Source organism: Aegilops tauschii, chromosome 2 (assembly GCF_002575655.3).
Source record: "Aegilops tauschii subsp. strangulata cultivar AL8/78 chromosome 2, Aet v6.0, whole genome shotgun sequence".
In the NCBI taxonomy this organism is placed as follows: Eukaryota; Viridiplantae; Streptophyta; class Magnoliopsida; order Poales; family Poaceae; genus Aegilops; species Aegilops tauschii.
This window is the reverse complement of record NC_053036.3, coordinates 625,025,721-625,047,694: the sequence shown is the minus strand read 5'-3', so window position 1 is coordinate 625,047,694 and position 21,974 is coordinate 625,025,721.

Genomic DNA, 21,974 nt, shown 5'->3' with positions numbered 1-21,974 from the left:
TGAGCCATTGCTGAGTGACTTTTAATGGGGGAGCTCTATTTTTGGAAGTAAACAAAGATGATATAGTTGATGCTTTCATGGCAAAGTGAATGCGTAAAAGTAGCTAGTGTTATAACTTTTACTCATGTTATTTTTTATTCATATAAGACTATTTCTCTTTCCAACAATATTTGTATTGTATTTTTTGCGAATTTCTGACATATTCAGTGAACAATAATGTCATGACACTTCATTAAGCTATTTACATTGTTATCTTGGTAAGCTTTGTATTACATGTGTGATGTCGCATTTTTACAGACTTTGGCAAATTCCTAGCTCCACCACTACTGATAATGATGCAGTCTACATAGAGAATGTCGTGGAAGTGTTCTTTCCTGACTTAGAAGTCCTCCTGCCTAACGTAGAGGTCGTCTCTTGTATTGCTTTTCCCATGCGTACAAGCTTATATCCAATAGCCAGGGAGACTCTCTTTTTCATAGAATAGCAAAGATAGACGGGCAATGCATGTCACAGAGACAAACAATGTAAATAAATCATACACAATTGATGACTAAGGAAGTGATCATTACTAGAAAATGAAGGGTTGCAGATATACATAGTGATCATCATATTATGTTGTAACTATTGGAAAACTTGGAAAAATCAGTCCACATATACTATTGTAACATGAAGGAAGAGTAATCAAAGTAAGGGTGTTGTGACGTGGGATTTGATTGACATGTCAACGCGTCGACCAGAGTTACAAAATATTTATAACAATTTAAAAAACATGAGTTTAATTTCTTGGCCCTCCAATCTAATCTAACTCCGGTGGACCAGTAACTGATTTTTTCAGGAAATTTTGAGTAATTTCGGTTTTATTAACATTTTTTTGCCTTTTGAAGAATTTTTCAACTTGCAAACATTTTTTAATTTGTGAACATTTTTTAAATTTATCAAATATTCCTAAAAGGCAATTTTTCAGATGCTTTTGGGAATTTACAAAAATGTTTATTTTTCAAAAAAACTTGTGAAAAATAGTCCCATTTTCAAATTTTGTTCAGGAATTCTGAAAAATGTTTGGATTTTCAAAAAATATTCATGTTTTTCAAATTTTGTTGACCAATTCAAAAAATGCTTGCGGTTCCAAAAATTGTTCAGAAACTTTCAAAAAATGCTCTTGATTTTGGAATTCATGTGGATTTTTTAAATTGCTGAATAGTTTTTTTAATTCATGACCATTTAAAGAACCATGACAGGAAACTAAACTAAAAGAAACACACTAAAAGCGAGCAGATGAGCAATGGACATGAGCGAGCAGTCTTATATCGCACAAAAGGGCTGAGCCACCCACACTACCGAGTGAGCGAGGCTGTAGACGATCGCTCCTAAGTATCACTATAAGTGATACATATCAAAGCCCCTGGTCAGCTAAAGTACCATTCTGCTCGCGAGCTCATATGCACCCTCATGAACAGTAAAATAGAAAAAAAATTAGTATAACAAATAAAAAATCTGAATCTTTCTTAGACAAACATTTACGAATTTTCAAGATGTGTGCAAATTTCAGGAGGAAAAAACATTCCAAAACGCTTCCATCACTAGAAAAATTGATGCTAAAAAAAGACTCTTTGGAGCATTAATTTTTTTATCGGGAGCATTTTTGGAATCTTGTTTCTTCATAAAAACTGGCGCGCATATTCGAAATTTGTCGTTTGTTCTAAAAATAATAATATGTTTTTTAAAATTGATTTACTTTTTTTCCTGTTCACAATGGTGCATATGAACTCGCAAGCAGAAACTCCACGCCCCTCTGATGAGCTCGTTGCTAGCTGTTCGATATCAGCTTATTATTTGAGTTTTGTCTGTTTGCATGTTGCAGCTCTGCGAGCTCGGGGACTTTACATGCATTCGTCTACATTTGTGTGTCTCCAGAGTAGATTCTTCCGATCTACGCTACTCTTCCTCCGTGGCGGTTGCTGTTCTGGTGCGCTGGTTCTATGGGGCCGGAGCACGACGACTTTCGAACTGTCTACTACAATAAGTTTTGCCCGCCTCTCGCGATGACTGTGGTGTGCTTTTGACTCGTTTCCGTGCTTGTAGTCGTTGCTAGGTGGTCTAAGGATCTCGACGTAATTTTTATTTATTTTTGGTGTTCATCGTTTAACATAATTGAAGATGAAGAGATCGGAAGTTTTCTTGCAAAAGAAAAACACGCATCAGAGGAAGCATGTGAGCCCTCATTCCTTTCGGCCATTGGGCCAAATTCTCCTAATGGGACAAGACAACCTAGGTCCTAGCCTTCCTGGCATTTGCCAGCCTAACCGAGCGATAGCGGAGGTCAACTGTTTTCTCTGCATGGTCACCATCGACCCCCTCAGGGCCGAATTTCGTGTTTTGACCCTTTTGACATACAAAATCGGGGTCTGACCCCACTTTGAAATATTTTCGGGATTTGACCCTTTTGCTACCGCCAGAGCCGGTAGGGTTAGACAGCCTACCGCCAGAGTCCCTGGCGGTAGGGTGTGACGGAGGGGGACGGTGGCCGTCACCGGCGCTGACGTGGATAAGTACCTTACCGCCACGCAACCTGGCGCTAGGCTGTCTAACCCTACCGCCCGAGACCCTGGCGGTAAGGTGTGGCAGGGTTTTGCCGTACAGGCATTCTGTAACGAAATATGCACGTGCCCTGGCGGTAGGCTGTCTGACCCTACCGCCAGGGTGCCTGGCAGTAGGGTCCTGTGTTTTGCCGTATAAAGTTTCTGTAACGAAATATGCAAGGGCCCTGGCGGTAGGTTCACCCTACGGCCATGGGGGCTGGCGGTAGGTTGTGTAACCCTACCGCCAGGTTGCCTGGCGGTAGGGTCCTCTGTTTGTTTTTTCAAGTTCATTTGGTTGCTTGTTTTCAGTTTCAATATGACAGCAATATCACATCAAGTTTCACAAATATGACAGCAATATCATAGATTTTAAATAATTAAACTTGGGCATCACATAGATCCATATTAAGATAACTTGAAGTGCATAGAACATTTCAAACGTAGTAGCAAACACATAGATCCACAAATAGCAAACACATAGTTCCACGTAGTTTCACAACCACTAGACAAGTTCAACCAAACGAAGTTCAACCAAACTAAAAGAGCCAAGTATCGAAAAGCATAATCAGTTGCTCCTTCCCCTCTTGGAGGTACGGTCCTCGTTACTCTTTGAACGAGTCTCTACGGTCTTCTTCTTGGGCTGGCGAGGAACTGGTTTCTGGAAAGGGTCCGGACTCAGCAAATCCTTCTTCTTCGGATTCCTCTTCTTCGGCGGCTGAGATGCTTGAGATGTTTGAGTTGGTGGAGGTCCATAATCTTCATCGTACTCCTCCTCCCCGTTGCTCTCATCCTCCTCCTCCTCCCCTTCTTCATGTGTGGCCTCCTCCTCCTCATCCTCTTCCTCCTCCTCCTCCTCCTCATCCTCCTCCCCAACCAACCTAGACGACGAGGGAGCATGGCTCGATGAGCCGATGAGACCCTGTGTGGCTACAGGCTGATAAGCTTCAACTGACCCAGTTCCAGCACACCCAAGCAGCCCGACCAGCTTGCGACAACGCTACACGAACTTCTGCACTCACAATGAAACAAGGTCATAATAAGTATCAGATCGACTGATTGCAAGTGAACAAGATGCATCTGTTTCGAGGAGGCTAAAATTGTACCTTCATCGTCCCCCTCACTTTGGTCTCAGATTCTATGCTCCCGGGGAGTCACCTAGTGCATTTGAGGCTTCAAGGATGCATCTGTTCAGCTCACCGGACTACAACAGCATAAGTCAGTCACGATGACGAATAAAATAGTCTAGATACAACCGTCGGTTCAAACTTACCACTCTGTTGATGAGGGATGCAAACTCTCTAAATCCACTGTGCATGTCTCTGATGCCGGTCTGGTAGGCCTCTTCCTCGGGGTCATCCCTCTCCAGCTCCGCGATGTCTTCCGCCGTCCATCGAGGCCTGAGACGAAGACAATGCTTCTGGCCATCATCGTACCACCTCATGTGTCGGCCCAAGTAAGCATCCCAGTCAGTCACTTTCCTCTCCACGTCTTTCCGGTACCTCCGTCGGTCCCACGCCACCACGTAAGTCTTATGCTCCTCTCCCCAGTCTGTGATCGACTGATTCTTCTGCCGGCTCATCCTGCAAGGCATATGCAAGGGATCATCATAAGAAACATGATAAGCGTAATGAAATCATGGGCACGGAGAACAAAGCGCTCACAGGTGGAGCGCGTGGCCGCCGGTATCGATGGGCTGGCCCGATGGGGTATGCTGATAAATCCCAAACTGCGTGGCCACGCGACGGCGTACACACAGATCATGGGCACGATGCACCGCCAGAGACCACGGTCCGCATCGCACATCACGTTCAGATCAAAGTCCCACTGTCGGTCTTGTCGATACGGCCACCAGTTTACCTATTGCATATACCTTGGTAAGTTCGCACTCTCGGTCAAAAGTGGAATCAAAGAGAAAGGTGTTGAGCGAGTTCATATACCTGCGTATGCGTCAAAGCGTCCAACTCGTTGGTGTAGGTCTTGTACGAAGTCTTGTTTAGGCCAGTGTAGAGTTTGACAACGTCCCACTCGTAAGCTACGGTGGGGTTTCGAGTCTCGTCGCCGTCTTCGCTATAGTCTTCCCATGGGCGTCTTCGCAACTTCTCCGAACGCCCCACCGGCAGCCGCTCCCACATCCAAATGGAGAAGGCCCAGACAAAGCCACCCATATTGGACTTGTCTCCCGTCCTCTGCGTTGCGTCGTCAAGCTGCAAAACATCAAATGAGGATCAGATATAAGAAAATGTCATGGACACACTTTCGTAGGTAGGTAGGCAATTAGACACTCTCTTACCGAACGGTATAGGTAGGCGAGAGATGCGGTCCCCCAACTGTACCCTGCATCCCAGTCCGCTAGGAAGAACAGATACGCCTAGTTGGCAGAGTTCCCGGAGCTGTCTGGAAACACGACCTCCGAGAGAATATACCACAGATAGGCCCTCGCGTACAACTCCACAGTCGCCTCATCTGCGCCTTGGGGGCATGTCTTCCGGTGCTCCGAGAGCCAGGTCAACGGCACACCGGATGTACGGTTACTCTTGGCACCAGGCCAGTCGCCGATGAGGGTGGTGACCCTCTCCTGCCAGTTGGTCCTCTCCACTCGACCGGTGAGTGCATGACCCTCGATCGGCATGGCAGTAATCATCCCCCAGTCCTCTAGGGTCACCGTCATCTCCCCGCATGGTAGATGGAAAGAATGGGTCTCCGGTCGCCACCGGTCAATCAGAGCTGTGAGAGCTGCGTGGACAAGCGTCGGCGGCTGACGCTTGAACTGCAACACGAAACCCAACAGACGGGCTTTCTTGAAGAACGGCGCGTAGCGCTCGTCGTAGTCCATATGCCCATGAACCCCGTGACCCCTCATGCGCAGTGGCTGGAGCATCTGTCAAACAGTGAACGCCAAAAGTTAGGAAATCATTTTCATCAATCTGAAAACTTTGATCAATATTTCATTCATATCACTTACCTCTCCGTTCTCTATGAAACGGGCACGATGACCCTTGTCGAATGCCAGTCCAGCATGGAGTACCGTTGGCCGATGTTGTCCGCAAGAGGTGGCCGCCTTAATAGAATTTCATAAACAAAAGCACCATAAGCATAAGCATACATAAACAAACAATGAACTCTAATCATATCAAAATGCATCATATCAAAATAAAATTTTAAGCATATTCCTCCAACAACATCTATTACACATGATGGATCAAATCATATCAACATGCATCATATCAAAAAAAACCTTCAACATACATCATATCTTCATATTTTTAAATAAATTTTTCCAAACAACATCTTCATATCATCATATCAACATGCATCATCAAACTAGGGTTCATCTTCACACTAGATCATATCATCATATCAACATGCATCATCAAACTAGGGTTCATCCTCATACCAACATTACATCATAATTTTTTTAACAAAAAAAATTATGAACTAGGGTTCATCTTCACACTAAGATATGAACTATTGATTAGAGTTCATATCCAATACCACCAGTTACTAAAGAACTAAGAACTACAACTACAATCAATCTTAGGTGAAAAAAATTCCAATCTAAGTTAAAAACATGAGGGATTTCAAGCAAATAATGCGTCGAATCGGAAGCAAGTTTGCAAAAACTAATTGGAGGGATAGGAGGAGCTTACGTTTCTCTCTTCGGGGCCATCTCGATCCGCAAAAACGGTGAATGCAGCCTAGAAGATCGGTGATGCCCTGAATGATGGTCGGGCGATGGTGCTTCTTTTCTTCTTGTCTATAGGCTTGGATGGACTAGATTCGCATGAGTGAAGAGACATGCAAGAGAAAATTAACAATCAAATCAATGGTTAAACGATCATGAGAAGATCTCTTCTAATATGAAAACTCCATATCAATGGTGCTCTAAGGTTGGTGGGGCCTATGAAGAGATAGGAAAAAAACTCGTGTCTCGTCCCCTATCATGTAGACAGCCTGGCTGCGCGGCCGCTATCACCCACGAGCAAGCCCCTCCCCATCCCAATCCCCTGCACCGAAAGCAGCCCTGCTTGGCGGATCCCCCACCCCACCCAATCTCCATCATCGGAGCACCCTCTCTTGGAGCTCGAATAAAGGGGAGGTCAGCGAGGTCCCCGAGACGCCGTCAACTCTCCAAATCCTAACCGGCTTGTCAGGGATGGCCCATGTCGGAGCTCGCGCTGCTAACACTGTCGGTGCACCCATGATGGAGATGATGTCGCGTTGGTGCTGGGGATGCTGCCATGCGGATCCGACCCTTGATGCTTCGTCCTTGTAGCACCTAGATTCGGACATATCGGTGGGTGGCACCTATTGCGTGCCTGATGCTCTGGCTCCCTATTCATACCGAATGCCTCCTTCTCCTCTTTTGCCCCGATAAGCTGCTTCTGCTACAACCGCCTCCGCTCTGAGGGACCGCCTTAAGTCAGTGGTGGTTCGGGAGCATGCCTTGTCATCCGGGGAGAAGCTTCGGCTACCGCTGGCAGAGGTGGCTGGGTTAAGATGAAGGGCTCCAAGGATTTTTTGGATGCGTATAGGGTAGTCATGTTGTGCAGTCACGCTCCGCGTCCTTCCACACGGCTTGCTCGCCTGCCTTTGCCCCTCAGTATCGCCTCAAATTTCTGGTGGTCAGGGAGCCCGCCACAGCGATGTGCGTTGCTGGTCGTCGTCTGCTGCTCGGGTCGCTGTCGTCCTTCCATGGGGTGCCTGTAGTGAGTGGGTTAGTCCAGATGAAGATGCTATTGCTACTTCGCCCTCCCCTCCGCGGCCTCGCCTCAGTTCGGTGGTTTTCCAGGATGAAGCAGTGGCGACTGGGGTAGGGGATTCATTGGCTGCCGTAGACTATGGAGACTGGGGTGACGCATGGGGGAGCAGGGGATGCCCGGATGCTGCTACAAGCAGGCGGGTTGCGCATCTGCATCTGCGTCCGATGATTAGCCCTCTGAGCACATTTTGCGGCGGACTGCCAGGAACCTCTCAAGTGTTCGTGCTGCTACAAGGATTTCCATCTTGCCAGTCAGTGCCCTGGCCCTTCATCGAGTCCCGCCTTATCGGCGCCTCCCTCCTGTCCTTGACTCGGTGTTGGGGGTGGTTGTGGCGTGCTAGACAACCTTGCTTCTAGGCTGCATTCATACGATGAGGCTCTCTTGGTGCCATTCCTTGGAGATCGCTCATCCCGTGCTATGCACTGCTGCATCTTTCCTAGGCCTCCTTTCGAACATGATCTCCTTGTTGCTATGCTCTCGATTAGGATGGTGGCCATTGATCTGCAACATCGTGATCCTATGCTTGATGAAGCATTGGTGCCATCTACTCAAGGGTTGTCTGCCGTCAACTATCTTGTGGGATGCTCTGCTTGGGGTGATTATGTGTGGTTGACCCTTGGTGGATCATCGATGAGGACTGAGGAATCCGTTTGTACAATGTGCTTGGAGGCTAAGTTCTGGTTGTCCTGCCCCGATGGCTGCTCCTCATCTTCCGATGTGCAGTCTCTAACATGTCTAATTGTTCATAGGAACCACTTGGTTCCAATGCCTTTAGCAAGCCTGTCTTTCTAGTTGAGCCTCTGGTTGAGGTGAGCGGTGTTGTTGCGGAGGTGGCGCAGGCTAAAGCACCACCATTATCTCTGAAGGATTTTCTCAAAAAGGTTACTTGCGTGGTCCCACAACCTCTTCTTGGGACACTAATGCCTTAGAGCATCTCCACTCGCGCCCCCAACATGCCCCCAGGGCTTTTTTTAGCGCCGGCGCCGAAAAGTCGGCCCAGTCGTGCCCCCAGGGCCTTGTTTATCGCAGGCTTGGCCGAAATAACAACCGGTGAACCCAAGCCCCCGGGGATCACCCGGGGGCGCCGGCCGAAGCGAAAAGGCGCGTGGGTCCGTTCTGTCGACGAGAGAAGGCCCTTTTCCCGCTGACCCCCCCGCTTTTCCCCTCAATTTCACTCCATTCCCCCTTCTGCCCCTCTTCTCCCGCCATTCTCCTCCATCTCCCCTCCATCCAGCCGCCATGCCGCCGAAGAAGTACACGGCCCCTCGCGCCGCTACCGATGCCGATGCCACCCAGCCGAAGAAGAGGAAGCAGAGGGCGCCACCGTCAAGCTCGACCTGCTCCGGACCAACGTCACCGCGATGATGGACGAGCAGGTCAAGGCATGGTACCTGGCGGAGCGTGGCCTCGTCCCGAACCAGATTTTGTCGGCGGCCGCGCCAACTCCCTCGCCGACCCCAACACCGTCGCCGAGCCCGAGCGATGATGCCTCCACGACGCCTAGCACAGAAGCCGCGCCGACACCGACTCCTGCTAATTCGATACCGGAGGTCGATGCCGCCATTTATGCATTGCCTACGCGTCCTTCCTTTTGAACGCCGAACTTTTTATTTATCGCCGAATTGTGGCATGATGATCGCCAAACTGATTGCCGGACTTGTGGCGCTGATCTCCGGACTTGCGGCGTTTTTTGGGTAGCGGGAATGACAAGTTCAAATTTATGACGTCTTGGGGGCGTCACCTGGGGGCGTGGCTGGGAAGTAGATCGCCCCCAGGGCCAAAAAAGCGCCGGCCGAAGGGCAAAAATAGCACCGGGCGGTGTGCTGGGGGGCCGAACGAGTGGAGATGCTCTTAGCACAGCGAGGAGGATGACTGGCGACAAAGCAGGCGTCTAGGAAAGAAGAAAAATGTGTACAACATTTCAACGTCCAAGCACATGGAGCATAGGTTGTTGGAGGCTTTTGGAGAACTTCCGAAGATGAGCAGAGCGGAGGGCGCGAGGAAAATATGAAAACATGCTGGACATGTACAAAAAACCGCTCTCACCGCAAGTGATCGAGGCGTTGAGCACTTTGGCGGGCATCGCGGGGAAGTAGAAGATGCGTCTTGCAGGATGTTTTTCACCCGATAATGTTAGCACACTCTGCTTCTAGGCTGATCCAGAAGAGCCATACGATATGAATGGTTTCTCTTCAGTGAACAGTGGTCAGTTTGTTTGCACTTGAGCCACGTCTAACTGCTTTGGGCCGTGGCACTCCGGTGTCTAGCTCTAACGACGTTCCTTGATGTTGCATTTGTCTTGTCCTTATCCCCAAACTCTAGTGATTTTTTCTCATTTTTTTTCATTTTTTGGGTTTTTATTTAGTTTTTCTTAATTAACCGAGAATGTTAAGTTCTTGGGTCCGTTTTTTCTCATAAACTAGACCATCTGTCTTTTCTTAATGAAATGCAAAAACCCCTTGCCCTCCGCGATGAGGTCTCTCAAGAAACAAAACTCCATATTTGTTCCTTATAGACCCATGCATTCTCCCGTGGAAAACCTGGTTCGCCCCGGCGTTCAGTGCCGAGGGTGATGGCACCAACCAGAGGCAATTCTTCTCGCCCGTTTCTTCCGTCGATGTATTGTTACTCTGCCGAAGCAATGAGCATGGTCACCGTGATTCTTTGTCCCCGTCTTGCCATGGATGGGGGTTAGGATCCTCTGCAGTAGCGCACCATGCAGTATAGTCATTGCCGCGTGGACCTGGCCCCACATGTCATCCGCAATACAACACCGTACGGTACTGCAGAGGATCTCAACCCATGAATGGTGGCCTTCTGCCGCTGTGTGTGGGTAATAAATGTGTTAGGACCGAGAGTATATCAATCAGAGAGGGGTGAATGGGCGATTAAAAAATTCTTACGAATGTTATGAACTGATCCCAAACACAACAGCAGAAATAAGGTTTGGTATAAATGAACTTAATCAAGTACGTTATTGAGGAACGTATCTATCGAAGTAGGAAGCAACAATAGTTTGAGCATAGGATATCATAGGTTTGACAAATGATGATGGTAATGCAATATGCAAACAGATGTAGTAGCTGTTGGGGATCGTAGCAGAATTTAAAATTTTCCTACGCTCACCAAGATCCATCTATGGAGTATACTAGCAACGAGGGGAAAGGAGTGCATCTACATACCCTTGTAGATCGCGAGCGGAAGCGTTCCAATGAACGGGGTTGATGGAGTCGTACTCGCCGTGATCCAAATCACCGATGACCGAGTGCCGAACGGACGGCACCTCCGCGTTCAACACACGTACGGAGCAGCGACGTCTCCTCCTTCTTGATCCAGCAAGGGGAAAGGAGAGGTTGATGGAGATCCAGCAGCACGACGACGTGGTGGTGGATGTAGCGGGGTCTCGGCAGGGCTTCGCCAAGCTTCTGCGAGAGGGAGAGGTGTTGCAGGGGGAGAGGGAGGCGCCAGGGGCTGTTGTCTTGCTGCCCTCCCTCCCCCCCACTATTTATAGGGTCCCTGGGGGGGGGGGGCACCGGCCCCTAGGAGATCCCATCTGCATGGGGGGCGGCGGCCAAGGGAAGGGGGAAGGTGGCTTCCCCCACAAGCCAAAGGGGGGCGCCCCCCACCCCAAGGGTTTCCAACCCTAGGCGCAGGGGGAAGCCCAAGGGGGGCGCCCCAGCCCACTAAGGGCTGGTTCCCTTCCCACTTCAGCCCATGGGGCCCTTCGGGATAGGTGGCCCCATCCGGTGGACCCCCGGGACCCTTCCGGTGGTCCCGGTACAATACCGATAACCCCCGAAACTTTCCCGGTGGCCAAAACGGGACTTCCTATATATAATTCTTCACCTCTGGACCATTCCGGAACTCCTCGTGACGTCCGGGATCTCATCCGGGACTCCGAACAACTTTCGGGTTTCCGCATACTAATATCTCTACAACCCTAGCGTCACCGAACCTTAAGTGTGTAGACCCTACGGGTTCGGGAGACATGCAGACATGACCGAGACGCCTCTCCGGTCAATAACCAACAGCGGGATCTGGATACCCATGTTGGCTCCCACATGTTCCACGATGATGTCATCGGATGAACCACGATGTCGAGGATTCAATCAATCCCGTATACAATTCCCTTTGTCAATCGGTACGTTACTTGCCCGAGATTCGATCGTCGGTATCCCAACACCTTGTTCAATCTCGTTACCGGCAAGTCTCTTTACTCGTACCGTAATGCAGGATCCCGTGACTAACTCCTTAGTGACATTGAGATCATTATGATGATGCATTACCGAGTGGGCCCAGAGATACCTCTCCGTCACACGGAGTGACAAATCCCAGTCTCGATCCGTGCCAACCCAACAGACACTTTCGGAGATACCCGTAGTGCACCTTTATAGTCACCCAGTTACGTTGTGACGTTTGGCACACCCAAAGCACTCCTACGGCATCCGGGAGTTGCACGATCTCATGGTCTAAGGAAAAGATACTCGACATTGGAAAAGCTCTAGCAAACGAACTACACGATCTTTGCGCTATGCCTAGGATTGGGTCTTGTCCATCACATCATTCTCCTAATGATGTGATCCCGTTATCAATGACATCCAATGTCCATAGTCACGAAACCATGACTATCTGTTGATCAACGAGCTAGTCATCTAGAGGCTTACTAGGGACACGTTGTAGTCTATGCATTCACACATGTATTACGATTTCCGGATAACACAATTATAGCATGAACAATAGACAATTATCACGAACAAAGAAATATAATAATAACCATTTATTATTGCCTCTAGGGCATATTTCCAACAGTCTCCCACTTGCACTAGAGTCAATAATCTAGTTACATTGTGATGAATCGAACACCCATTGCATCCTGGTGTTGATCATGTTTTGCTCTAGGGACAGGTTTAGTCAACGGATCTGCTACATTCAGGTCCGTATGTACTTTACAAATATCTATGTCTCCATTTTGAACACTTTCACGAATGGAGTTGAAGCGACGCTTGATATGCCTGGTCTTCCTCTGAAATCTGGGCTCCTTCGCAAGGGCAATAGCTCCAGTATTGTCACAGAAGAGAGTCATCGGGCCCGACGCATTGGGAATCACCCCTAGGTTGGTAATGAACTCCTTCATCCAGACTGCTTCCTGTGCTGCCTCCGAGGCTGCCATGTACTCCGCTTCACATGTAGATCCCGCCACGACGCTTTGCTTGCAACTGCACCAGCTTACTGCTCCTCCATTCAAAATATACACGTATCCGGTTTGTGACTTCGAGTCATCCAGATCTGTGTCGAAGCTAGCGTCGACGTAACCCTTTACGACGAGCTCTTCGTCACCTCCATAAACGAGAAACATATCCTTAGTCCTCTTCGTGTACTTCAGGATATTCTTGACCGCTGTCCAGTGTTCCATGCCGGGATTACTTTGGTACCTTCCTACCAAACTTACGGCAAGGTTTACATCAGGTCTGGTACACAGCATGGCATACATAATAGACCCTATGGCCGAGGCATAGGGGATGACACTCATCTTTTCTCTATCTTCTGCCGTGGTCGGGCATTGAGCCGTGCTCAATTGCATACCTTGCAATACAGGCAAGAACCCCTTCTTGGACTGATCCATATTGAACTTCTTCAATATCTTTTCAAGGTACGTACTCTGTGAAAGACCAATGAGGCGTCTTGTTCTATCTCTATAGATCTTGATGCCTAATATATAAGCAGCTTCTCCAAGGTCCTTCATTGAGAAACACTTATTCAAATAGGCCTTTATACTTTCCAAGAATTCTATATCATTTCCCATCAATAGTATGTCATCCACATATAATAAGAGAAATGCTACAGAGCTCTCACTCACTTTGTTGTAAACACAGGCTTCTCCATAAGTCTGTGTAAACCCAAACGCTTTGATCATCTCATCAAAGCGAATGTTCCAACTCCGAGATGCTTGCACACTTTGTCAGCATTCTTAGGATCGAGAAAACCTTCCGGCTGCATCATATATAATTCTTCCTTAAGGAAGCCATTAAGGAATGCCGTTTTGACGTCCATCTGCCATATCTCATAATCATAGTATGCGGCAATTGCTAACATGATTCGGACGGACTTCAGCTTCGCTACGGGTGAGAAAGTCTCATCGTAGTCAACCCCTTGAACTTGTCGGTAACCCTTAGCGACAAGTCGAGCCTTATAGATGGTCACATTACCATCCGTGTCTGTCTTCTTCTTAAAGATCCATTTATTTTCTATGGCTCGCCGATCATCGGGCAAGTCAGTCAAAGTCCATACTTCGTTTTCATACATGGATCCTATCTTGGATTTCATGGCTTCTAGCCATTTGTCGGAATCCGGGCCCGCCATCGCTTCTTCATAGTTCGAAGGTTCACCGTTGTCTAACAACATGATATCCAGGACAGGGTTGCCATACCACTCTGGTGCGGAACGTGTCCTTGTGGACCTACGAAGTTCAGCAGTAACTTGATCCAAAGCTTCATGATCATCATCATTAACTTCCTCCCCAGCCGGTGTAGGCACCACTGGAATATCTTCCCGCGCTGCGCTACTTTCCGGTTCGGAAGGGGTGACTATCACCTCATCAAGTTCCACTTTCCTCCCACTCAATTCTTTCGATAGAAACTCTTTCTCCAGAAAGGACCCGTTCTTGGCAACAAAGATCTTGCCTTCGGATCTGAGGTAGAAGGTATACCCAATGGTTTCCTTAGGGTATCCTATGAAGACGCATTTTTCCGACTTGGGTTCGAGCTTTTCAGGTTGAAGTTTCTTGACATAAGCATCGCATCCCCAAACTTTTAGAAACGACAGCTTAGGTTTCTTCCCAAACCATAATTCATACGGTGTCGTTTCAACGGATTTCGACGGAGCCCTATTTAAAGTGAATGCGGCAGTCTCTAAAGCATAGCCCCAAAACAAGAGCGGTAGATCGGTAAGAGACATCATGGATCGCACCATATCCAATAGAGTGCGATTACAACGTTCGGACACACCATTTCGCTGAGGTGTTCCAGGCGGCGTGAGTTGTGAAACTATTCCACATTTCCTTAAGTGTGTACCAAATTCGTGACTTAAATATTCTCCTCCACGCTGATCGTAGGAACTTTATTTTTCTGTCACGTTGATTCTCAACCTCACTCTGAAATTCCTTGAACTTTTCAAAGGTTTCAGACTTGTGTTTCATTAGGTAGACATACCCATATCTACTTAAGTCATCAGTGAGAGTGAGAACATAACGATATCCTCCGCGAGCCTCAACACTCATTGGACCGCACACATCGGTATGTATGATTTCCAATAAATTGGTTGCTCGCTCCATTGTTCTGGAGAACGGAGTCTTGGTCATCTTACCCATGAGGCATGGTTCGCACGTGTCAAATGATTCGTAATCAAGAGATTCCAAAAGTCCATCTGCATGGAGCTTCTTCATGCGTTTGACACCAATGTGACCAAGGCGGCAGTGCCACAAGTATGTGGGACTATCGTTATCAACTTTACATCTTTTGACTATGAATATGTGTAACATCACGTTCGAGATTCATCAAGAATAAACCATTGACCAGCGGGGCATGACCATAAAACATATCTCTCATATAAATAGAACAACCATTATTCTCGGATTTAAATGAGTAGCCATCTCGAATTAAACGAGATCCTGATACAATGTTCATGCTCAAAACTGGCACTAAATAACAATTATTGAGGTTTAAAACTAATCCCGTAGGTAAATGTAGAGGTAGCGTGCCGACGGCGATCACATCGACCTTGGAACCATTCCCGACGCGCATCGTCACCTCGTCCTTTGCCAGTCTCTGCTTATTCCGCAGTTCCTATTTTGAGTTACAAATATGAGCAACCGCACCGGTATCAAATACCCAGGAGCTACTACGAGTACTGGTAAGGTACACATCAATTACATGTATATCACATATACCTTTGGTGTTGCCGGCCTTCTTGTCCGCTAAGTATTTGGGGCAGTTCCGCTTCCAGTGACCACTTCCCTTGCAATAAAAGCACTCAGTCTCAGGCTTGAGTCCATTCTTCGACTTCTTCCCGTCAACTGGCTTACCGGGCGCGGCAACTCCCTTGCCGTCCTTCTTGAAGTTCTTCTTACCCTTGCCCTTCTTGAACTTAGTGGTTTTATTCACCATCAACACTTGATGTTCCTTTCTGATCTCCACCTCCGCTGATTTCAGCATTGAATATACCTCAGGAATGGTCTTTTCCATCCCCTGCATATTGAAGTTCATCACAAAGCTCTTGTAGCTCGGTGGAAGCGACTGAAGGATTCTGTCAATGACCGCGTCATCCGGGAGATTAACTCCCAGCTGAGACAAGCGGTTGTGTAACCCAGACATTCCGAGTATGTGCTCACTAACAGAACTATTTCCCTCCATTTTACAGCTGAAGAACTTGTCGGAGACTTCATATCTCTCGACCCGGGCATGAGCTTGGAAAACCATTTTCAGCTCTTCGAACATCTCATATGCTCCATGTTTCTCAAAACGCTTTTGGAGACCCGGTTCTAAGCTGTAAAGCATGCCGCACTGAACGAGGGAGTAATCATCAGCACGTGATTGCCAAGCGTTCATAACGTCTTGGTTCTCTGGGATTGGTGCCTCACCTAGCGGTGCTTCTAGGACATAATCTTTCTTGGCAGCTATGAGGATGATACTCAGGTTCCGGACCCAGTCCGTATAGTTACTGCCATCATCTTTCAGCTTGGTTTTCTCTAGGAACGCGTTGAAGTTGAGGACAACGTGGGCCATTTGATCTACAAGACATATTGTAAAGATTTTAGACTAAGTTCATGATAATTAAGTTCATATAATCAAATTATTCAATGAACTCCCACTCAGATAGACATCCCTCTAGTCATCTAAGTGAAACATGATCCGAGTTAACTAGGCCGTGTCCGATCATCACGTGAGACGGACTAGTCAAGATCGGTGAACATCTCCATGTTGATCGTATCTTCTATACGACTCATGTTCGACCTTTCGGTCCTCTGTGTTCCGAGGCCATGTCTGTACATGCTAGGCTCGTCAAGTCAACCTAAGTGTATTGCGTGTGTTTCGAGGCCATGTCTGTACATGCTAGGCTCGTCAACACCCGTTGTATGTGAACGTTAGAGTCTATCACACCCGATCATCACGTGGTGCTTCGAAACAACGAACCTTCGCAACGGTGCACAGTTAGGGGGAACACTTTCTTGAAATTATTATAAGGGATCATCTTACTTACTACTGTCGTTCTAAGCAAATAAGATGCAAAATCATGATAAACATCACATGCAATCAAATAGTGACATGATATGGCCAATATCATTTTGCTCCTTTGATCTCCATCTTCGGGGCACCATGATCATCTTCGTCACCGGCATGACACCATGATCTCCATCATTGTGTCTTCATGAAGTTGTCACGCCAACGATTACTTCTACTTCTATGGCTAACGCGTTTAGCAATAAAGTAAAGTAATTTACATGGCGTTATTCAGTGACACGCAGGTCATACAAAAAATAAAGACAACTCCTATGGCTCCTGCCGGTTGTCATACTCATCGACATGCAAGTCGTGATTCCTATTACAAGAATATGATTAATCTCATACATCACATATATCATTCATCATATCTTCTGGCCATATCACATCACATAGCACATGCTGCAAAAACAAGTTAGACGTCCTCTAATTGTTGTTGCAAGTTTTTACGTGGCTTGTATAGGTTTCTAGCAAGAACGTTTCTTACCTACGTAAAACCACAACGTGATATGCCAATTTCTATTTACCCTTCATAAGGACCCTTTTCATCGAATCCATTCCGACTAAAGTGGGAGAGACAGACACCCGCTAGCCACCTTATGCAACTAGTGCATGTCAGTCGGTGAAACCTGTCTCACGTAAGCGTACGTGTAAGGTCGGTCCGGGCCGCTTCATCCCACAATACCGCCGAAACAAGATAAGACTAGTAGCGGCAAGAAGAATTGGCAACATCTACGCCCACAACTGCTTTGTGTTCTACTCGTGCATAGTAACTACGCATAGGCCTGGCTCATGATGCCACTGTTGGGGATCGTAGCAGAATTTAAAATTTTCCTACGCTCACCAAGATCCATCTATGGAGTATACTAGCAACGAGGGGAAAGGAGTGCATCTACATACCCTTGTAGATCGCGAGCGGAAGCGTTCCAATGAACGGGGTTGATGGAGTCGTACTCGCCGTGATCAAAATCACCGATGACCGAGTGCCGAACGGACGGCACCTCCACGTTCAACACACGTACGGAGCAGCGACGTATCCTCCTTCTTGATCCAGCAAGGGGAAAGGAGAGGTTGATGGAGATCCAGCAGCACGACGGCGTGGTGGTGGATGTAGCGGGGTCTCGGCAGGGCTTCGCCAAGCTTCTGCGAGAGGGAGAGGTGTTGCAGGGGGAGAGGGAGGCGCCAGGGGCTGTTGTCTTGCTGCCCTCCCTCCCCCCACTATTTATAGGGTCCCGGGGGGGGGGGGGGGCGCCGGCCCCTGGGAGATCCCATCTGCATGGGGGGCGGCGGCCAAGGGAAGGGGGAAGGTGGCTTCCCCCACAAGCCAAAGGGGGGCGCCCCCCACCCCTAGGGTTTCCAACCCTAGGCGCAGGGGGAAGCCCAAGGGGGGCGCCCCAGCCCACTAAGGGCTGGTTCCCTTCCCAATTCAGCCCATGGGGCCCTCCGGGATAGGTGGCCCCACCCGGTGGACCCCCGGGACCCTTCCGGTGGTCCCGGTACAATACCGATAACCCCCGAAACTTTCCCGGTGGCCAAAACTGGACTTCCTATATATAATTCTTCACCTCCGGACCATTCCGGAACTCCTCGTGACGTCCGGGATCTCATCCGGGACTCCGAACAACTTTCGGGTTTCCGCATACTAATATCTCTACAACCCTAGCGTCACCGAACCTTAAGTGTGTAGACCCTACGGGTTCGGGAGACATGCAGACATGACCGAGACGCCTCTCCGGTCAATAACCAACAGCGGGATCTGGGTACCCATGTTAGCTCCCACATGTTCCACGATGATGTCATCGGATGAACCACGATGTCGAGGATTCAATCAATCCCGTATACAATTCCCTTTGTCAATCGGTACGTTACTTGCCCGATATTCGATCGTCGGTATCCCAATACCTTGTTCAATCTCGTTACCGGCAAGTCTCTTTACTCGTACCGTAATGCATGATCCCGTGACTAACTCCTTAGTGACATTGAGCTCATTATGATGATGCATTACCGAGTGGGCCCAGAGATACCTCTCCGTCACACGGAGTGACAAATCCCAGTCTCGATCCGTGCCAACCCAACAAACACTTTCGGAGATACCCGTAGTGCACCTTTATAGTCACCCAGTTACGTTGTGACGTTTGGCACACCCAAAGCACTTCTACGGCATCCGGGAGTTGCACGATCTCATGGTCTAAGGAAAAGATACTTGACATTGGAAAAGCTCTAGCAAACGAACTACACGATCTTTGCGCTATGCTTAGGATTGGGTCTTGTCCATCACATCATTCTTCTAATGATGTGATCCCGTTATCAATGACATCCAATGTCCATAGTTAGGAAACCATGACTATCTGTTGATCAACGAGCTAGTCATCTAGAGGCTTACTAGGGACACGTTGTAGTCTATGCATTCACACATGTATTACGATTTCCGGATAACACAATTATAGCATGAACAATAGACAATTATCACGAACAAGGAAATATAATAATAACCATTTATTATTGCCTCTAGGGCATATTTCCAACAGTAGCATGAGAGAAAACAGGGTAAGAACTGCGAAGGAAAAGCAAATAAAAAAGGTGACGAGGTGAAAGAAAGCGACACAGAGAAATCACACCAATCTTAATAAGATAAATGCGAAGAGAAATTTATACGACTGAGACGACTAAACTGAATGATGAGAATGCAACATGGTGAGCAACGAACTTTAACAGATGGGAACGACAGAGATGACATAAATGAATAATATGCGCCAGTCAATGATTGATTAGATAAACCATCGTCACAAAGCATGAAACTAAACTGCTGAAGGTAATGCAGTAAGGTAAGGTGAACCAATCGTTCTTGATGGCGACAGATGGATTTGGTAGATCAGTTCACCCTTCTGCCAAAGGACTACGTTTGGTTGGAGGGGTTGTGATTTAACACAGAAGATAAACTCTCTTCACCCTATTCTCCTTCAACTCGGAGCTGATGAGACTCCAGTTGATTTCACTCATGGTAGATACTTGACGCCGATCTCCAAACCTTCGACAGACCTCTTCGCGAACCACAATAACTCTTGGTTGCTGAAGATCTTGCTCGGTGAAGACAATAACTCTTCAACACTCGAGTTGACACCTATCCATCTAGAGAGTGCGCAACTCTCAAGAGTAATAGGTACAAGAACTCTTAACTCAGAACTACTGTTATCCTCAACCACTATCTAAGTTTCGGCTCTTGATTTTTCTCTTGGTGGATTTTAAACTCAAATCACTCAGAGAGGGGATGCTCAATCAATCTTCTCAGAAATCTTAAGCGGAGCAGCCAATGGGCAACGTTGGAGCGGGGTGGCTATATGTAGCCACAGCCTTCCCTAAAGGGAAAAGACCAAATTGGACATGTGGAGCAGCCAATGGCCGAACCACACGAGTCTAACGGTCGGAAATTGAGCACAACGGTAGCATTCCTTGCGGAGCAAGTAATGCCAACTCCTCAGTTTGAAAGATATCTCCTGGAGCACGAAGAACACCGTCTACTACTGGCAGGTAATCATTCGAAACATAAGAGATTTCTCTCAGTCTTGCATAGGTTTTGAGCTAAGCATCACAGCGAACAGGGCCGTCTCCAAGAATTTGAGGCCCCAGGAAAAAATATAAAATGTGGCCCTAAAATTATATATAAAAATTGTAAAATTGAAGAACTATCACAAAAAATTACGTCTAACTATCTAAGAAACCTCGAAAGCGTAAGTTGTTTGGCTGGACTACATAGTGTATGTAGGGTTAACATTTCAGAAAGCATAGGCTTTGGAACACCCCCTTATCTAGCCATCCATTTCTTCATCAAGATTCGTGCAAGAACTTTCCTCTTTTTTGCTTCTTCCAAATAAAACAACATATGAGCTTGAAAGTTTGCAGGACAACAAAACATTCAAACTAGAATGTGAGAAAAAACTTTTAGATTTTTTCATGAATCATATATACTGAAAGTATTAATTTTTTACTCCAAAAAATCTCATTTGTATATTTATTTTGGATAAAAAAATCTGGAAGTTTTTACCCACATTGTAGTAAGAATGTTTTGTTGTCCTACAAAGTTCGAAGTTCGTATGTTGTTTAGTTTTGAAGAAACAAAAAAGAGAAATTTTTATGTATTGGGTTAGTTGTGTAGCACAGATCTCAAAGCAAGACTGAAGGGTAAGGATAAGAGGTGTCTGAAAGCCTGACCTTCAAAAATCCACGTCCGTGTATGTAGAACTGAAACTCAATGCTCAACGATTGAAGAAAATAGATAAAATAAGAAAAAAATACAATTAATAACACAGAGATATAAAAGGGTACCAAATCAGTTTTCTTCATCTGCGCCTTGCATATGTGTAGACACTCCTATATCAGACACGGATGTAAAGATATCTTCATCTTGTTTTTCTACAACGTGAAATGAAATTGAAATAAAAATGGTTCAAATTGAGTTCAATGGATGATACACGGTTCTTTTTCAAATCAATTTCAGTTCAATGTTCGAATGCATCACTTTTGAAAGCAACACATACAACATCAATTTAGAAATCTAGACATACAAAATGGCAGTTCAAATACGTCTATTATTTTCTGCCTATCTCAGTCCAAAAAATTGCCCGGGGATAGGTAGCCCAGTCCACCGGTGCCTGAGTTTCTTGGCTTTAGAGGCGCAACCAGTCCTAAGAGTAGCGGATGCAGCCGTAGGAGCCAGCATCCGTCATCAGAACGGCGGCTAGCAGGCGGGGCTGGACTGGGGAAGAGCAGCGGATGCCAGTGAATTGCAGCAGACCAGTAGCCATCGACTCATCGCCTCGTCGCACGGGAGAAGGCGAGAGGCGGCGCGAGCGTATGGGAGGGAGGGCCGCGTTCCTAGGGCTCGAGGCTGCAGCAGGCGTTCGCCGAGATTGCAGGGAATAGCATCGACTCGTGCGGTTTACACATACGGACGTGAGGGCCAAACTGAAGCGGTTTTCCCGATTTTCTCTCCGCTGGGGGCCCCATGATTTTGATTTTGGGGGCTCTGTGCGGTCGCCCATCTTGGCCGCCCTCATCGACGGGCCTGACAGCGGATCTAAGCTTCGAGAACCTATACCCCTCTTAATAGTATGGAGGTCATCTGACTCAAATGAATGAAAGAAGAACAACAAAATGAATACTACATCTTCACTTTGTCTTCGACTTTCATTCGCTGCAGTCAATTTTCTTCAGACGGAATCTCCGAACTAAATTGCTTCACATCAGCAATAAATTCTCGAGGGGTTAACTCCTTCACATGAATCTTCCCGCCTGCATGTTTTCAATAGATGTAGCTCATTCTTCTCTGCAACGTAGATATTCTTCGATGAACTTCCTCGAAA